At 42.3% G+C, this 18,654-nt stretch overlaps 1 long non-coding RNA gene across 1 annotated transcript in view; it reads left to right on the plus strand.

Annotated features, from left to right (window-relative positions):
- The first annotated feature begins 3,639 nt into the window (after window positions 1-3,639).
- The window catches only part of LOC148146034 (uncharacterized), a 56,821-nt gene continuing 41,806 nt past the window's right edge, over window positions 3,640-18,654 (plus strand). Inside the window, exon 1 of the long non-coding RNA XR_015760976.1 lies at window positions 3,640-3,837. This is a non-coding gene — a long non-coding RNA (uncharacterized LOC148146034). The remainder of the gene's footprint in view (window positions 3,838-18,654) is intronic.

Here is an 18,654-nt window from a genome sequence, read left to right on the forward strand (position 1 = left end):
ATGTGAGATGATGCATTTTGGAAGATCCAATTCGAGAGCGAACTACACGGTAAATGGAAATGCCCTTGGGAAAATTGACGTACAGAGTGTTCAGGCCCTGAAGGTGGCAATGCAGGTCGATCGAGTGATCAAGGCGGCGTACGGCATGCTTTCCTTCATCGGACGGTGTTGAAGAAAATCTCAGATGCAGACCTTGAATTGAACAAGCTTATTACATCTCATAATATGTCATGGGTAGCAGCCAGTCCATAAAACAAATGGATCGCGACTGCATCGAAAAGCTCCAGTTCAGTGGGGATTTATAAATGGCCCAACGACAATTTGCTTAACTAGACTCACTACCACAATTAGCCACTAGATGGCCGACTTACACTTGCATGCAGCAGAGTTGAGACCTTGCCAAAAGTGGGTATTAATGGTGCATTGTTCTCAGGACTTGGGTCAATACTCTGTCGCTAATCAGCATTTGAAAACAGTCTCCAGATAAGGCAGTTCATGAGTCATGCGAGAAAGCATACTATCTCATAGGTGAGACAAGTCTATTTCTAGAGCAAATTATACAATGATGGAAGAGAAAGTTAAAAATCAGACAACACCAGGTTATAGTCGAACAGGTTTATTTGGAAGCACTAGTTTTGGAGTGCTGCTCCTTCATCAGGTGGTTGTGGAGTATAAGATTATAAGACACAGGTCTTTTTCAATATATCATTTCAGTTACATCGCACTGTAAACTTTTGCTATAAATTCTGTGTCTTACGATCTTATATTCCACGATCATCGAAAACGCTGCGAAGGCTAGTGCTTCTAAATAAACCTGTTGGACTATTACCTGATGTTGTGTGATTTTTAACTTTGAACCGAATGCAATAGTCTAAGTATGCTTAACCAACATAATATAAAGCTGCAACATGACATCCTGACTCTTGGACTCAATGTCCTGACCAATACTGAAAGTACGACACACACCTTCTTAACACCCTATCTACATGCGTGGCCACTTTCAGGGAGCTACAAACTTGAACTCTAATATCCCGCTATACATCGATATGTTCAGGGTTCTGCCCTTAACTATATACTTTTCCTTAACATTTGATCTCCTAAAGAGTAGCACCTCACACTTAGACAGATTAAACGCCATGTACCATTTCTCCGCCCATATCTGCAACTGATCTATATGCCGCTGCGTCCTCTCACAACCTTCTACAATATCCACAACTCTACGGATCTTTGCATCATCTACAAACTTACTAACCCACCCATCTACAACTCCATCCAAGTCATTTATATCTGTTAAAAAGCAGAGGTCCCAGTATGATTCCCTGTGGAACACCACTAGTCACCATTCTCCAGCCAGAAAAACACCCTTCCACAACTACTCTCTGCCTTCTATGGGCAAACCAATTCTGAATCCATGCGGCCAAGTTACTGTGGATCCCATGCATTATACTCTTCTGGATGAGCCTACCATGAGGGACCTTGTCAAAAGTCTTACTAAAATCCATGGAGACAATATCCACCCGCTCTACCCTCATCGATCACCTCCTCAAAAAATTCAACCAAGTTAGTACGACACAACCTGCCCTACACAAAGCCATGCTCACTGGCCCTAATTAGGCAGTGCTTTTCCGAATGTGCTTAAATCCGATCCTGGAGAATTCTGTCAATAGCTTCCCAATGACTGACAAAAGACTCACCAGTTTATAATTTCCTGGATTATCCCTAATTGCAGTCTTGAACAGAGGAACAACATTAGCTACTTGCCAGTCCTCCGGTACCTCTCCAGTGGCTAGTGAAGATACAAATGTCTTGGTCAAAGTCCCAGTAATCTCTCTTGCCTCACTCAAAAACCTGGCGTAGATAGCATCAAGCCCTTGCGACTTATCAACCTTAATGCTCTTCAAAAAACCCAATACCACTACTTTCTTAATCTCAAAATGCCCTTGCATATTAGCTTGCTCCACACTAATCTCACTATCCTCTAAATCCTTCTTCTGGGTCAATACTGACACAAAGTACTCATTTAGGATTTTGCAAGCCTCCAAGCACAAGTTCCTCCTTTATTCTCAAATGGTCCTACCTTCTCCCTCATTATCCTCTTGTTTTTATTTTTAATGTATGCCTGGAATACCTTGGAATTCTCTTTAAACCTATTTGTCAATTTCGTGGTCCCTTCTTGCTCTACTAATTCCCTGCTTGAATTCTTTCCTGCTTTCTTTATATTCTTTACAGTCCTTGTCCAATTTTAGCTTCCTAAACCTTCCATTTGTTTTTTTTCTTTTTGAGTTAATTCACAACCTCCTTCTTTATCCAAGGTTCCCTTACCTTGCTATCCTTATCCTTTCTCCTTACTGGAACATGCCGGTCCCAATATTGACCCGTTGGGAACTCCACTCCAAATCTTCCTCCAGCCAGAAAAATATACACTGACCATTGACTCTCTCTTTTCTATCACTCAGTTAATGTTGTATCCATGTTGCCCGTGCCTCTTGTACCATGACTTATAATCTTCCGCACAATTTGTTGTATGCTATCTTCTGGAAATTCATGTTAATCACATCAGTAACATTGCCCTCATTGACCCTTTCTGTTAAGTCATCAGAAAACTTCAGCAAGATAGTTTTACACAATTTCCCCTTGACATTTTTTAACCAACCCACCTTTTTTGATGTGTGAGAAACAGAGCTCACAATATAATAAATTTCAGTCTGAGTCAAATTCTGAAGCAGCAAATTTTATTGAAACATTCTTGCAAGAAGGGGTGACTAGCAGATAGCCACCCCCATCCAAAAATTACTCCACAATTTATACAGTTTAATTCTCAGTACTTCCCCATTTACCTCATTGGCCTTCAAACCTATCAATATTCCTCATTGTGTTCTGCCCCTGCCCAGCTGTGCTCTGCCCTTGTTTACTCCCCTACTCCAAGCCGGGCGACCCTCCCCCTATCAGTGACTTGGCTTGCCTCAGTGCTGACATGAGGGAAGTTTGCTGAGCTTAGAATATCTTTATGTTCTTTTTCAACTTATCTATTTGTCTGGAACCTCTTCCAGTGTTTGCAGGCATGTTCCATTCTTGTATGCACATTTTAGCTTACTCAGCTCTTTGCTGAAACCATTATACACTGGTGTAGGTTAGTTCATTCACCTTGCATAAGCAATTAAGCTTGCAGAAGTAACACTACTTTACCAATATCCCACACACGTGATTATCAGTTTTATCACAATAGTTGTTTCCAGAAGCTCTCCCAACACCAGTGTTAAACTGACAAGGCTGTCAATTCCAGGATTAATTTACAAGTCTTCACAGAACAAGGTCATAATGTTGATAACCCTGCAGTCTCCTGACACCTCCTCTCAGTCCAGAGGAGACTGCAATGTTGTGGCCAGTGCCCCTCTCACTTCAATCAGAATCCTTGGATGTATCTCATCCTGATCTGGTGTCCTGTTAACCCCGAGCGCCAACATCATTTGGACAGGTAATTGGATAGAAAAACTTTCCTCCTCAGTGTATCCGCACATTAACAGTTTACTGATTAGTATCATAGATGTTTTCTTACCCTCACTGGGAACATTTGAAAATAAACTCTCCAAATTCCCAACCGCGAGCTCGCGCAGAGTCGGTTAAACGGCCGCGCCTCGAGACCCCGCGTGAGCCCTCAGGGCGGGCCTTTACTCTCATCCAGCTCTGATTGATCAGAACATCTGTCAATCTCGTGCTTATAGCCAATAGAAGTGCGGTCCCGCGTTGGGAACGTCATCTGGAAGTGAATGTGGATGAAAAGAGAAATCGCTGGAGAAACTCGGCAGGTTTGGCAGCTTCTGTGGAGTTAAAACAAAGGTAACGTTTCAGATTCAGTGACCCTTCATCAGTCCTGAAAGTAGCTCGGGAAAAAGTGCAGTTAGTGGCTCTCACTCCTGCAATAGGTGGAGATGGAGCCCAGAAAGAGAGAGAAGAGACGCAGATAAAGGGGATGGATAATTGTGAGGCAGGGAGAAATAAAAGCTGATACAGGAGAAAATGTAGGAGCAGATTACTGCAGATACTGGAATCTATTGAAAACAAGTCACATTCCTGATGAAGGGCTTATTTCCGAAATGTGGACAGCACATGATTTCTGCATTTTTGGGGGTTTCTCTTGAGGGAAGGAGAGGATTAATAAATCAATGGCTGAAAAGGTGGTGCAATGTGCAGGGATTCAGTTTCTTGGATCGTTGGGATCTCTTCTGGGACATAAAAGATCTATTCAAAAAGGATGGGTTTCACCTGAACTGGAAAGGGACCAATATCCGACTGGAGAGATTTGCTAGTTCTACTTTCGGATCCTGCCAACATTTTCAGAGTGGTGAGGTGGGAGCTTCTAAGTAACAGTGCATAGACAGAAATATGAGGATGGTTCTGAATCAGAAAAGAGCAAGTTAATTCGAAAAGACAGACATGAGCGGTCAGAGAATGATTTAACTCTCAGGTAAGGCTGATAAGCTCAGCGCATGTATGGGAATGTGGGTTTGGGATGTCAAAGCTACTACAGGAGCTTGGTTGAGGAATTGACAAGAGAGGCAGCTCAACATTTCAGGCTTTATGTGTTATAGGAGGGATAGTAAGAGAGGAGAGGGAATGGCATATTTAATTAAGGAATACATTACTACTGCAATTAGAATAGATATTTCTGAGGGACTGTCATAGTGTTAAAGTTTTGGTTGGTGAAGAATTTGTTAAATGTGTTCAAGAAAATTTTCTTTATCAATATATAAATGTTCCTGTAGAGAATGAGCAAAACTTGAATATCTTTTGCAAAATAAGGCAGAGCAAGTGACTGGAACTAGTGATTGTAATGCTGTTAGTTTTAAAATAGCTATGGAAAAGGATAAATCTTCCAAAAAAGTTAAAGCTCTTAATTGGAATAAGGCAAATTTTAAGGGAATGATGCAATAACTTTCAAAAGTTGATTAGAGCAGACTGTTTACAGGTAAAAGTATGACTGACAAGTGGGAGTCTTTAAAAGTGTGATAATGAGAATTCAGAAGCATATGGTCCTGTTGCTGGAAGGGTATAAAGAGGGTAGAAACATGCTTAAAAAGGAAATCAGAAAGGCAAAAATGGAAAATGAGATAGCTTTGGCAAGTAAGATTTAAGATAACCCAAAAAAGATTCTATAAACACTTCAAGAGCAGGAGAGCAATGAGAGAGAGAGAGAGCGCGAGAGTAGGACCCTTTAAAGATCAACAATGTTGTCTTTGTGTTGAACCTCAGGAGGTGGGAGAGATGGTAACTGAATATTTCACATCAATTTTTACTGTTGAAAAGAAATGGGGGCTTGAGAACTCCGGGAAATAAATATTGATATTTTAAAAACAGTTCACATTACATAAGAGGAAGAACTGGAGGATGATGGCATAGGCATTGATTACCGTGTTTAGCCGGTTCATCTTCAGCCATATCTTTCCATTTTTTCTTATTCTTAAATTATTCAAAATAGTGCTGTGTCATTGTGACAAATGAAATGTTTTCACTTTTTTATTGTATTTTTTATGTAAAATGCACATGCCAATAAAATAATAATCAAAATCAAATCACACCAAAATTGGTGGTGTAGTGGACAGTACAGATGGTTATGTCAGAGTACAATGGAATAGTCATCATATGGGCCAATGTGCCAAGGAGTGGCAAATGGAGTTTAATTCAGATAAGTATGTGGTTTTGCATTTTGGTATGGCAAATCAGGAAAGGACCAATACACTTAATGGGAAGTGTTGTCAAATAAAGAGACCTTGGGGTGCAGGTTCATTGTTCCTTGAAAGTGAAGTCGCAGGTAGACAGGGTAGTGAAGTAGACTTTTGGTGTGCTTGCCTTTATTGTTCAGCGTGTTGAGTATGAGAGTTAGAAAGTAATGTTGCGGCTATACAGGACATTGGTTAGACCTTCTGGAATGCTGTGCGCAATTCTGGTCTCCCTGTAGTAGGAAAGATGTTGTTAAACTCGAAAAGTTTCAGGAAAGATTTACAAGGATGTTGCCAGGGTTGGAAGGTTTGAACTGTAGGGGGAAGTTGAATAGGATGAGGCTATTTTTCCTGGAGTATTGGAGGCTGAGGGGTGACCTTTATAGAGGTTATTAAAATCATGAGGGGCATGGATAGGCTGAATCACCAAGGTCTTTTTCCCAGGGGAGAGGAGTGCAAAACTAGAGGGTATAGGTTTAGGAGACGGAGTTGGATAATCAGAAGGACTTAGAGAAGGAATCGAGAAGTTTGGACAGTGCAGTGACACAGGATTGTTCCCAATTGTTAAACTTACTGTTGTTTCTGGCATTCTTACCTGCATTTCATTTCACTTAATTTTATGAAATCGGTCATTTCTTTCACGATCACAGCAGCTGGTAACATTTATATCACAACAGAACAGCTAACACTTTCATAGAGATTTTACAAAACGTGATTCACACCTGTCCAAGAAAGCAAATAAATTTTGAATACAGGTAAACAGGTGAGAATGTAAATTCGAGAATTTAGAGGACAACATGCTCCATTATAAAGATTAAATCACATACTTTTTTAAAATTTGTGTCTTTTGATTGCAAATGCATTTTCAGCAATACTTTACTTGGTCTGTTTCCATTCAGTTCATCCTGGCCTGATGCTGATGTCACCCACTTTTATCATGACAGATTAAATGAAGTTAATTTTGACCCATCAAGCATGCACTTACAGCAGGCAGTGAAGAAAGCTAATAGCTTGCTGGCCTTCATAACAAGAGGAATTGAGTATAGAAGCAAAGAGGTTCTTCTGCAGCTGTGCAGGGCCCTGGTGAGACCGCACATGGAATATTGTGTACAGTTTTGGTCTCCAAATTTGAGGAAGGACATTCTGCCTATTGAGGGAGTGCAGCTTGGATTCACGAGGTCAATTCCCGGAATGGCGGGACTATCTTACTTGAAAGATTGGAGCGACTGGGCTTGTAAACCCTTGAGTTTAGAAGGCTGAGAGGGGATCTGATTGAGCCGTATAAGATTATTAAAGGATTGAACACTCTGGAGGCAGGAAGCATGTTTCCGCTGATGGGTGAGTCCCGAACCAGAGGACACAGTTTAAAAATAATGGGTAGCCCATTTAGAAAAGAGTTGAGGAGAACCGTCTTCATCCAGAGAGTGGTGAGTGTGTGGAATGCTCTGCCCCAGAAGGCTGTGGAGGCCAAGTCTCTGGATACTTTCAAGAAAGAGTTGGATAGAGCTCTTAAGGATAGTGGAATCAAGGGTTTTGGGGATAAGCAGGAACAGGATACTGATTGAGGATAATCAGCCATGATCATAATGAATGGTGGTGCTGGATCGACGGGCAGAATGGCCTACTCCTGCACCTATTGTCTATATTATGTCAGATGACAATAACTTATTAAAAGACATGAATTTTAAGGGGTATCTTAAACAGGAGAAGGACCTGTTTACTCGGAATTATGATACTGGGCCGAAGGAAAGTGCAGCCTCTCAACCTGCACTAGCCGTTACCTCATGGCTGTGGTGACAGCAGATCTATTTATTATAATCACATAGGTTATTCTGTGGCAGATTCAATGTATTAATTTCCCCTGTCTTTCCTGGATCTCACCACTATGTGTAGTGTTCACAATGCTCTGATTCATTCAGCCAAAAACTGTTCTGTCTGGTTGACAGTTACCTCCTCCTTTGATCGATGTAATTGTCATCTGTTTCTAGAACGTGGATACACAGTAATGCGCCAAGAAAAATGCAGCTGTCGTCCTCTGAATAACATGCATTCTGGTCTATTTTTAAAAACATCCCCTTCTACTATAGATACGAACTGACAGAGGTAATTGCCAATTGTTTCTGTTATCCAAAGCAGAATTATTTTTCTGTGCCCGTTGGGTGGGATTTGACTGTTTTGATTGGGTTTTAATGCCCTTGGTTCCATACACTTTAATTCTGTCGCTCAGTACTGACAGTGAGACATATTTTTGTGACAAGTCGGGCCCATCAGAGACTGAAGGGCCATAGCAAAGGAGAGAATCCCGGTGACCCAGAGGTGGAAAGCAGAAGAAAGTCTGTGATTTTACTTTTGTTGTTATCCGACATTTTCATCATTCTGTGGTCGGTGCAAGAATGATAGAATTCTTTTATTATAACATTCGGGGAACATACCTGAGACATTACAACAGTTCGGAATTTATATTTGCAATGGTTGGCGTTTCACTGGTGAATTTAAATTGCTGCATAAACACTCAGTTCAAGTTCAGACTGCAAGTCAAAGAAATGAAGTATCCTGTCATATTAATTATCCAATTAATAAATAAACAAAATATCGGAGAGTAGTCTAGAGAACCCAGTATATACATCGCATGAATGAAAAAAAACTCACGAAGGCTATTGCGAATAACTAGAACCCAAGCATTGAACCTTATACCCAGTGTCATTACCTTCCACTCCAAACAATATACGTTCTGTTTGCTATGAATTCTCAATTCAAGTCAGTGTATTATCCCGATCCCATTTGCTTTGATGTTGCAAACTAACTTTTCATGTGGGACTTTGTCAAAAGATTTCTGAAAATCTAAATACCCACGTCCACTAGATCTCCCGTATCTATTCTCTGAGATAATACCAACTTAACAAAATTATTTGAGGAAGTGACAAAGTTGATTGATGAGAGAAGGGCTGTAGATGTCATATACGTGGACTTCAATAAGGCGTTTGATAAGGTTCCCCAAGGCAGGCTGATGGAGAAAGTGAAGTTGCATGGGATCCAGGGTGTACTAGCTAGGTGGATAGAGAATTGGCTGGACAACAGGAGACTGTGAGTAATAGTGGAACGGAGTTTCTCAAAATGAAGAACTATGACCAGTGGTGGAGTAGCAGTTAGTGAAGGGGACTGTCAGAGAATGCAGCAGATTATGGATAGATTGGAGAGTTGGGCAGAGAAATGGCAGATGGAGTTCAGTTTAGGCAAATGCGAGGTGATGCATTTTGGAAGACCCAGTTCTCAAGCAAACTATACAGTAAATTAGAATCCCTACAGTGTAGAAACAGGCCATTTGGCCCAACAAGTCCACACCAACCCAGTCCCCTACACCAATTAGTCTAGACTTCCCCTATCTAATGCACCTTGCTTACATATCTCCAAACACGATGTGTAATTTAGCAAGGTCAATTCACCTAACCTGCACATCTTTGGACTTAAGCCCTGAGGAAATTTACATACGGAGAGATCTGCATGTTCAGGCCCATATTTCCCTGAAGGTGGCAATGCAGGTCAATAGAGTGGTCAAGAAGGCATACAGCATGCTTTCCTACATCAGATGGGGTATTGAGTACAAGATTTGTCAGGTCATGTTATAGTTGTATAGGACTTTGGTTTGGCCACATTTGGAATACAGCATACAGTTTTGGTTGCTACATTACCAGAAGGATGTGGATGCTTTGGAGAGGGTGCAGAGGAGATTCACCAGGATGTTGCCTGGTATGGAGGGTGCTAGCTATTAAGAGAGGTTGAGTAGAATAAGATTATTTTCATTAAAAAGATGGAGTTTGAGGGGGGGGATCCTGACTGAAGTCGACAAAACCATGAGAGGTATAGACAGGGTGGATAGCAAGAAGCTTTTTTTTACCAGGGTGGGGGACTTAATTACTAGGGGTCACAAGTTCAAGGTGAGATGGGAAAGGGTTAAGGGAAATATGCGTGGAAAGTTCTTTACGCAGGGAGGAGGTAGAGATGGAATTGATAGCGCTGCTTAAGATGTATCTAGACAGCTACAGAATGGCCAGGGGACAGAGGGATACAGATCATTGGAAAATAGGTGACGGGTTTTAATTGAGGATCTGGATCAGCAGAAGCTTGGAGGGCTGAAAGGCCTGTTCCTGTGCTGTAATTTTCTTTGTTCTTTTTTGTTAGCGTGGTTTTGTCAGAGGGGCAAAATGCATCACAAGTGTGGTGAAATTTTTCAAGGAAGTGACCAGGTCTTTGGAGGAGAGTAGGGCAATTAATGTAGTTTGTATGGATCTTAGCAAAGCCTTTGACAAGATTATATTCAATTCCCTACAGTATAGAAACAGGCCATGCAGGCCAACAAGTCCACACTCACCCTCCAAAGGTTAACCCCCCAGACCCATTCCCCTACCTTTACCCCTGCCTAATGCACCTATCTCTATGGGCAATTTAGCATGGCCAATTCACCTAACCTGCACACCTTTGGACTGTGGGAGGAAAACAAGCACCCAGAGGAAACCCACACAGACACAGGGAGAATGTGTAAACTCCACACAGACAGTCACCCAAGTCTGGAATCGAACCCAGGGCCCTGGTGCTGTGAGGCAGCAGTGCTAAGCACTGAGTCACTGAACTGTCCCAAAGCCACACATAGGAGATTAACAACTAAAGTAAAAACACATGGAATTCAGAATAAATTAGCAAATTGACTCAGTCAGAGGAAGCAGTGGGATCAATTTTGGATCTTTTATTGTTTGTGATATTCATAAATGATAATAAAGAGTGTGTGTGTGTATGTCTGCATATGGGAGGAGAAAGTGAGGGCTGCAGATGCTGGAGATCAGAGCTGAAAATGTGTTGCTGGAAAAGCGCAGCAGGTCAGGCAGCATCCAAGGAACAGGAGTATCGACGTTTCGGGCATAAGCCCTTCTTCAGGATTCCTGAAGAAGGGCTTATGCCCGAAACGTCGATTCTCCTGCTCCTTGGATGCTGCCTGACCTGCTGCTCTTTTCCAGCAACACATTTTCAGTTATGTCTGCATATGTGTGTGTTCATGTATGTGGGTGAATGTGTGTGGTGTTGGGGGTGGGGGTGGGGGTGGTTGGGGATATTAAGTAAGTTTGTGATGACACAAATATTGACTGGGTGGTTGGCAGTGAGGAAAATATTCTAAGGCTACAAACAAAAATAGGTAGATTGGTCAAACAGGCAGATCAACGGCAGATAAAATTTAATCCTGATAAACCTGACGTGATACATTTTGCCAGAAGTTGCAAGACAAGGCAGTACTCAGTGAATGGGAGGACACCAGGCTGCATAAAGCAACTAAAAGATCTTAAGGTGCTTGTTAACAGATCTCTGAAGGTGGCAGGACTGGCTAATAGGGTAGTTAAGAAGGCGTAGAGGATATAGTCAAGATGTAGGTTATAAGAGCAGGGAAGTGCTGTTGGACTTTGTTTAGGCCATAGTTGGATTATTGTGTTTAGTTCTGGTCACCGCAGCATGGGAAGGATGTGTTTGCATTGGAGGGAGTGCAAAGGAGGTTCAGCAGAATGTTGCTTAGGCTGTAGCAATTTAGCTGTGAAGAGGGAGGCTGGATAAGCTCGGGTTGCTTCACTAAGAACAGAGATTGGAGTATCTATGAAGACCATAGACAAGGTGAATAGAAAGCAGTTGTTCCCCTTCTTCAAAGGGCCTATAACAGGGTGGTATAATTTTAAGCTGAAAGGCAGGAGGTTCAGAGGGGACATGAGGAAAATTCTTCCCACCTAGAGGTTGGTAAGGGACCTGAAATTGAAATCGGAAACCTCAGAAAAGTACTTGGAAGAGCACTTGAAATGACATAACATTCAAGGCTATGGGCCAAGTGGTAGAAAATGGGACTGATGTAGATTTAGTGTCATTTTGGTGGGACAAAAATGATGGTCCAAAAGGCCTCTCCTGTTCGATGTGATTCTGTTATTTGAGAATTCTGAGGATAAGGATCTGAATTTGTTCCTGTTTTTCTTTGTATTTGTTTTAGGAAAGTATTACCTAGTGTGAGTTCGAGCAGTTGTTGTAGTCAGCATCAGCTTTTGATTCTGTACCAGAGTTCTTATTCACAGATAGAATTTCCTAAATGGGTTGCAAAACTGAATTTAAAAATGTGTTGCTGGAAAAGCGCAGCAGGTCAGGCAGCATCAAAGGAGAAGGAGATTCGACGTTTCGGGCATAAGCCCTTCTTCTGGAATGAGGAGGGTGTACCAAGCAGGCTAAGATAAAAGGTAGGGAGGAGGGCCTTGGGGGAGGGGCATTGGGAATGCGATAGGTGGAAGGAGGCTAAAGTGAGGGTGATAGGTTGGAAAGGGGGTGGGGGCGGAGAGATCGGGAAGATGATTGCAGGTCAAGAAGGCGGTGCTGAGTCTGAGGGTTGGGACTGAGAAAAGGTGGGGGGAGGGGAAATGAGGAAGCTGGAGAAATCTGCATTCATCCCTTGTGGTTGGAGGGTTTCTCCAGCTTCCTCATTTCCCCTCCCCCTTTTCTCAGTCCCACCCCCTCTCCGGCCTATCACCCTCACCTTAACCTCCTTCCACCTATCGCATTCCCAACACCCCTCCCCCAAGTCCCTCCTCCCTGCCTTTTATCTTAGCCTGCCTGGCACACCCTCCTCATTTCTGAAGAAGGACTTATGCCCGAAACGTCGATTTTCCTTCTCCTTTGATGCTGCCTGACCTGCTGCGCTTTTCCAGCAACACATTTTTAAGCTCTGATCTCCAGCATCTGCAGTCCTCACTTCCTCCTAGTGCAAAACTGAATTAACAAGAAAAGCAGTGGGATAACCGTACTGAGTAAAACAGCTTTCAGGGTGGTTCTACAACATGACGTATTGATTGGCTGACTAGCCTCAGCAAAGTGAAGGTCATCGCTGAAAAGAATATTGAAAGATATTTCAATATTGATGGGACTGATAGTGGGTGAAATCTGCAAGTCTTATTGTTTGAATACAAGTTGGAATTAGCATGTGAGACCTAATAGGATCAGATTAATCCAGTCTTTGGATATCACATCATTAAAATAAACCTGCTGTCATTCAATGATTTTAAAAATAATGAGATACCACACAAGATAAAATAGTCTCTGAAACTGTCTCTTCTTCAATTTTGAGATAATTCTCCAATTCTGAGACATTGCCAGCAGCAGGAAGGGAGAGGTTATTTCAGAAACAACAACATGTACTTTCGAAGGCTAGTTATCTTGAAAGTATGCTACATCATCCTTCACATTGTTAGTGTGCCTGGTAAATCTTGTAACAACTTAAGTTATATAAATCTCTACATTTCCACTGTACACCTGATATGCCAGATCACAGTATGCTCACTAACTGAGTTTAAAGTGAATAGTTTCAGATAGGAGGCTCCTCAGTAATATGCAGTATTGTGGGTTTCTCTATGCTGTACAGAATGTGTATACACTGAGGCCACATTGATGGAATTTGGCTGAGCACTGACCCTATCTGGTCAAGAAAGTGTTCAGCAAGATGGTCTTTCCCTGTAGTAGTTTAAAGCCTGCTATTTCTCAGATGGGTTTTGTAATGACCCACTTCTCAATGACACCTGGTGTTTCCCATTACTTGATGGAAAGAGATGTTGTTAGTGGATCTTGCTCAGGCAGCTTGCTCCACATGGGAGCCCAGCTACAATATTAGCAAAAGGTGAGTTGAGCAGGTCATTATGGAGTGATAACTGATGGTGAGCATGGATGGCATTGACTATCTGCGTGTTTTCATCAATCAGTGGATGTGTGGGGACACAGTATTTGTGAGGACAGCTCACTGGGAGCGGTGTTAAGCACAGGGTTCCATTTATGATGTGTATTGTTGAATTATTTGTTTGTCAAAAAGACGTGTGAGTTATGCTATTTGTAGAAAGAGGCATAGTGCTGTGGTGCACAGTTTAACAGGACAAACACTGAGATCTGGAGTGTTGTGGTAGCAGCTGTCCCACAGAGGATCAAACAACTTTGTCAAACAGGATGCTTCCCATCTTGCCCTTTGTTGCTGTTATCCTTTGATGTTCCCCAAACGATAATGGTCTATGTGAAGATACTCCCATGTACATTTCCTTGGGATTGTTATTTCATTTTAGGCTATTAATTTGCATAAGTATTTATTATTGTTATTATTATTTTGTTGGTACTGATATTTTAGAGATAAATGCCCGGATATATTTTTCGACCAATTCACTGTGAGGCCATAGTGTTACACCTTGATGCAGTACTCCATCAACTTTGTGAAATCTCTGTTATTGGACCTGGTCCAGAGGCCTCACCACTGTGGAAATTGGTTGGTCCAAAAGGATTTTTCACAGGTGAAAGCCAAGTTGGTTTATGGTGACTGACGTGTGATTTCGGATATTTGATATTTTTGTGCTGCTCCAAGGCTCCAATTAGGATCAAGAACATTTGGCCCGACAGAGTGAAAGTCGGTGCTGCTAGTGTGTATTCCTGATGAAGAGCTTATGCTCAAAATGTTGATTCTCCTGCTCCTCGGATGCTGCCTGACCTGCTGTGCTTTTCCAGCACCACACTCTTTAATTTTAATCTCCAGCATCTGCAGTGCTTTCTCTCTGTTGTGCCCTCCAGTTGAACTGAAATTAAACATTGAGAGACTCGTGAGTTGGAAACTGTAAATGGATCACCAGTTAATTCATAGTCCATCAGTAGCACACTGCTAAAAGAATATGAATCATCTGTCAACCGTGATTTACAAGATGCTCTTTGCATCATGGTGTGGGACATCATTGCACCGATTGTCACATGGGATGTCTGTCCAAGCAGTGATGGTGATTCACACCACAGAGGCAGATTACTATAGATATATAAATTCCAACCATTATAATTGCTGTAGTACAAGTCAGTTCAAGATCTTGCTGGGCAATTTTAGCCAATCTGCTTCTTAGAATTTTTATTGCATCTTCCTTGTATTCTGGGTGGTTGAAAAGGAGGTGAGTGGGAATGACTGCTCGCCTGTGTTCACTTTATGGGTAGTTGTTCATGACGAGACCCTTTGCTGGTTGGGGATGGCTATTCAGGGAACTGACCTCACATAGGGCAGTTTAGTATGTTCAGCTCCTGTTTGGATGACAGTTCTGAGGTAGGGCCACTTAAATTGAAACATCACCTCTGATTTCTCTCCACCAATGCTGCCAGACCTGCTGAGCTTTTCTAGCAACTTTTGTTTTTGTTTTTGATTTACAACATCCTCAGTTCTTTCAGTTTTTATTTGTCATTTTTCATGTTGTTTGAATCACTGTGTGAAAGTGAGGTGATTTATTGAAGATCACATTTAGGTGCTGAATAACCCCAGATTGCTTTGTGGTTATTGATGGTTGGAAAGTATATCAGGGTGGGAGTAAGGTAGTATTGAAAGGACTTGTTATTGCCAGCTAACAATTGAAAGTTTATAAATGTTTGCAGTAACAACAACACTGAGCTGAACATTCCCCCAGTACATTGTATATGACAGGGCAGCTGCTGGCACAGCATGTTTTACATCAAGGGAGTAATGCAGTGGATCAGACTTTTTGATGGAATAACAACCTGTTACTTCAATTCCAAAAAAGTTCACTCGAAGAAAATGCTGTTGATGCTTGTGCAATGGCTTGGGGTGTTCAGCAGAGGGTATCATTTTAAACACAAGAGAAAGAGAAAGAGGGAATTAACCCCCAAAACAAAAGACAGTCCATTGGACAGAGACACAGACACAGAGATTACTCACAAATATACAACACACTGATACATTCCCAAGATGAAGCAAACCTCATGGGAGAGAGGGAATATGAGACACCATCAAGAGAGCTGGGACTAACTGGAATATGAGTATCACCACTTCAGTCTGTCCATGTCTTAACTTCTGTTTGTCCCTGTCTGACTTTTCCTCTCTCTCTGTGTCCTTTTGTCTGCCTCCCTCTGTCTATCTCCCTCTCACTGTTCTTCTCTTTCTCTCTGTCTCCATCTTTCTATTTCTCTCTATCTTCCCTATCTCTCCCTCTGCCCTTCTCTCTCTCTCCCTCTCTGAGATTCTCTAGCTCTCTCTGTCTCTGTTCTTCGCTTGCTCTCCTCCTGCTCGATCTCTCTGTTCTCTCTCTGTTCCTGTTTCTTCATCCCCACTCTTCCTCTCTTCTCTCTGTCACTTATTCCCTCTGTCTCTTTTTCTCTCATTCTCTCTTTCACCCTGTCTTTTTCTCTTAGATCTGAAAGTGCCTACACAATATTGCATCCCCCTATTCTGTTCCCATTTTACTCCCCTCCCAAATGTTTGCCCTTCCACAATTATTTTGCCCTCCCAAATATATTCCTCATCAAATGTGTACCCTCACAAATATTTTGCTGTTCCCCCATATCATGCTGAACCCCACTCCCTGGTGTAGAGATTAATGAGTTTGTCTGGACTAACTGGCCTGTAGCTGACTGCTTTCGTGCACAGCAAGATCGCAGTCCTAGAATTATGGAAGCTTCACATCACACAGATAATCCTTTCAGCCTATCATGCCTCCCTACCACCACAACCACCAACAACCCCCCATCCTCCCACCACACCCCCCATTAAATAATCCTGGTGCTGTCCAGCTACTCAGGCCTTGCCCCGAATGGCATTGTTACTCCCCTACCTGGGGAGACCGCTCTTCCGCCCTGTCTCATACTCTGCCTCTTTGTCCTCTCACCCCTCCATCTCTCTCTCTCCTACAACAGCCCCTTCCCCCCCCCCTCAAGCCCCATCAAACACTCCCCCTCTCCCTGGTTCTCTCTCACCACCTCCTTGCTTCCCATTCCTCCGCTCAAGAACTCAGGGGCATGGCTACTCCGCCTCCCCTCACAGACTCACAACCCCTGGGCTGAAGAACATGGTGAGTATGTTCAGAGACTAACTGGTCTTTTGACTGACTGCTGTAATGCACAGCAAGATTCCAGTCTGCAGCCAACCGATCACACATTCAATGAGAAAGGTACTTTATGCCCCTTCCACTCATCCCTCCACCCCCTGGCCTGGTTTGGACAACAGTGAGGGTAAAACCTGGGAGAGACAGGGGAAATGTGTATCCTAGTGCATTAACTGCATTTGGGAAGTCCAAATCTTCCCAATCCCCCTTCCCTGCCACTGGGACAGAGCAGAGGGGCCAGGGAGAAAGAGGGAGAGAAAATGCATTGAGAGAAAAAGAGAAGAACCAACAGATAGAGAGAGGGAGAGAGAATGAGATAATGACAGTCAGAGGGAGGGAATGAGAGAAAGAGAGTTCAAGGGAGGAAGAGATCGCAAGTGAAAATCCCAAGGACAGAATCAAGATGTCAGGCTAATAAAAGCAAGTATATTATCTCCATTCTTTATCTATCTTCAGAGACTGGTGTACATTAACCACAAATCTCTCTAATTGTCAATGCTTCCTTGGGTCCTATTGTTCATCGTGTATTTCCTTGTCTTGTTTGTCCTGCTCATGTGCATTACATCACCTCACCTCATTACTGCTGTTTCCTCGACATGAAGGATTACTTTCTGTTTAGAGATTTATTGTTAAGTTTCACCATTTTATCATGAAATTCAGTGGCACTGCTGTTACTGAGTCCCCTTTATCCATATTCTCTGAGAGTGAGGGACAATGGGGGGGTATATGGGCCAAACACATGCAAATGGGACTATTTAACAGTGAAAACTGAGTGGCATCATCAAATTGGGCCGAAAAGCCTGTTTCCATGCTGTAGACCTCTAGCACTCTATAAATCCTTTACAATCACAGCTCCATCTCCCTCTGCTTGACAGTGACTATCACCCACACCCCAACGCTCACCAGCTGCTACTGAAGTTTTCCACTGAATCTTGTTGAAACAAGGAAGACTCCACATCACTCCCATTTTATTTCAGAATTCCAGGAATTGCTTTTCTTGAGTCAATGTGATGTCTCATGTATTTTGCTTTATCCTTTATAGAGGTGAGAGAAATACACCACACTGTAATATCGAGTCCAAATAGTTGGCAACTTCTTGATCCTTTGATCACACAAATACTCAGACACCAGCCCTGCATTATCTCAGTGATCAGAGCTACTTCTTTCCATCTGAAATGAACTGATTATCCATAATCTAAGAATGAAATAAATGATTAATAACCAACCAATTAATAAAGTTAAAATTTCAGAATCATTTGTATTTTTCCAACTGAAATGCACACATTTTGAGATCAAACTGTAGCAGCTTCACTGTAACAAATGGGTGTAAGTGGTGGGGGAGAGAGAATCAAATGAGCTGCTGCACACACAAACAGTACTGTAGGAAACTAAGGTGTTGATATTTGGGGAATAATTAAATTGTGATGTAGTTGGACTGGGGGAACCTCACTGGACTTGTAATGCAGTGACCCAGGATACAAATACCGCAATTGGCAGAATTTAATCTCAAATAATTAATCCATCTGGAATTGAAAGTTAGTTTCATAGTCCCATTGCAGAACCTAACACCAATTCTGTAAATACACATCTGCTTCACTCATGTCCTTCACCAAAGGGAATCTGGGAATCTTACCTGGTCTGGCCCAGAAGTGTTTTCAGAAGACATTAAATAGTTCTAACTGATATATAATGCATGGTTAAAGCTGTATGTTTCAGACATGAGTGAGCAATGAAAACAGGAATGCTATTCGGTTTCAGCTTCGACATTGAAATTGGCAACACACACAATGAACACAGTAAAGTACTTCTTCCTAACAACTGGTAGCAAGACAGACATGGTCTAGGTTGTTTTTGCTGATTATTACATCACTTCACTCCTAAATGTTGATTGTCCTTTAAACACCACCTCAAAGATGTGCTTCAAATGGCAAAGACGGAGAACAGATTCTGACTGGGGAGCATCAGATTCGCAGTAGCAACACTAGGGACCAAATTCGTCAATTTGTGAGGAGATGTCAACCAGACTA

This window comes from Chiloscyllium plagiosum, unplaced genomic scaffold (assembly GCF_037043375.1).
Source record: "Chiloscyllium plagiosum isolate Xiang-an unplaced genomic scaffold, Cpla_swu_hap1 HiC_scaffold_22, whole genome shotgun sequence".
Classification (NCBI taxonomy): Eukaryota; Metazoa; Chordata; class Chondrichthyes; order Orectolobiformes; family Hemiscylliidae; genus Chiloscyllium; species Chiloscyllium plagiosum.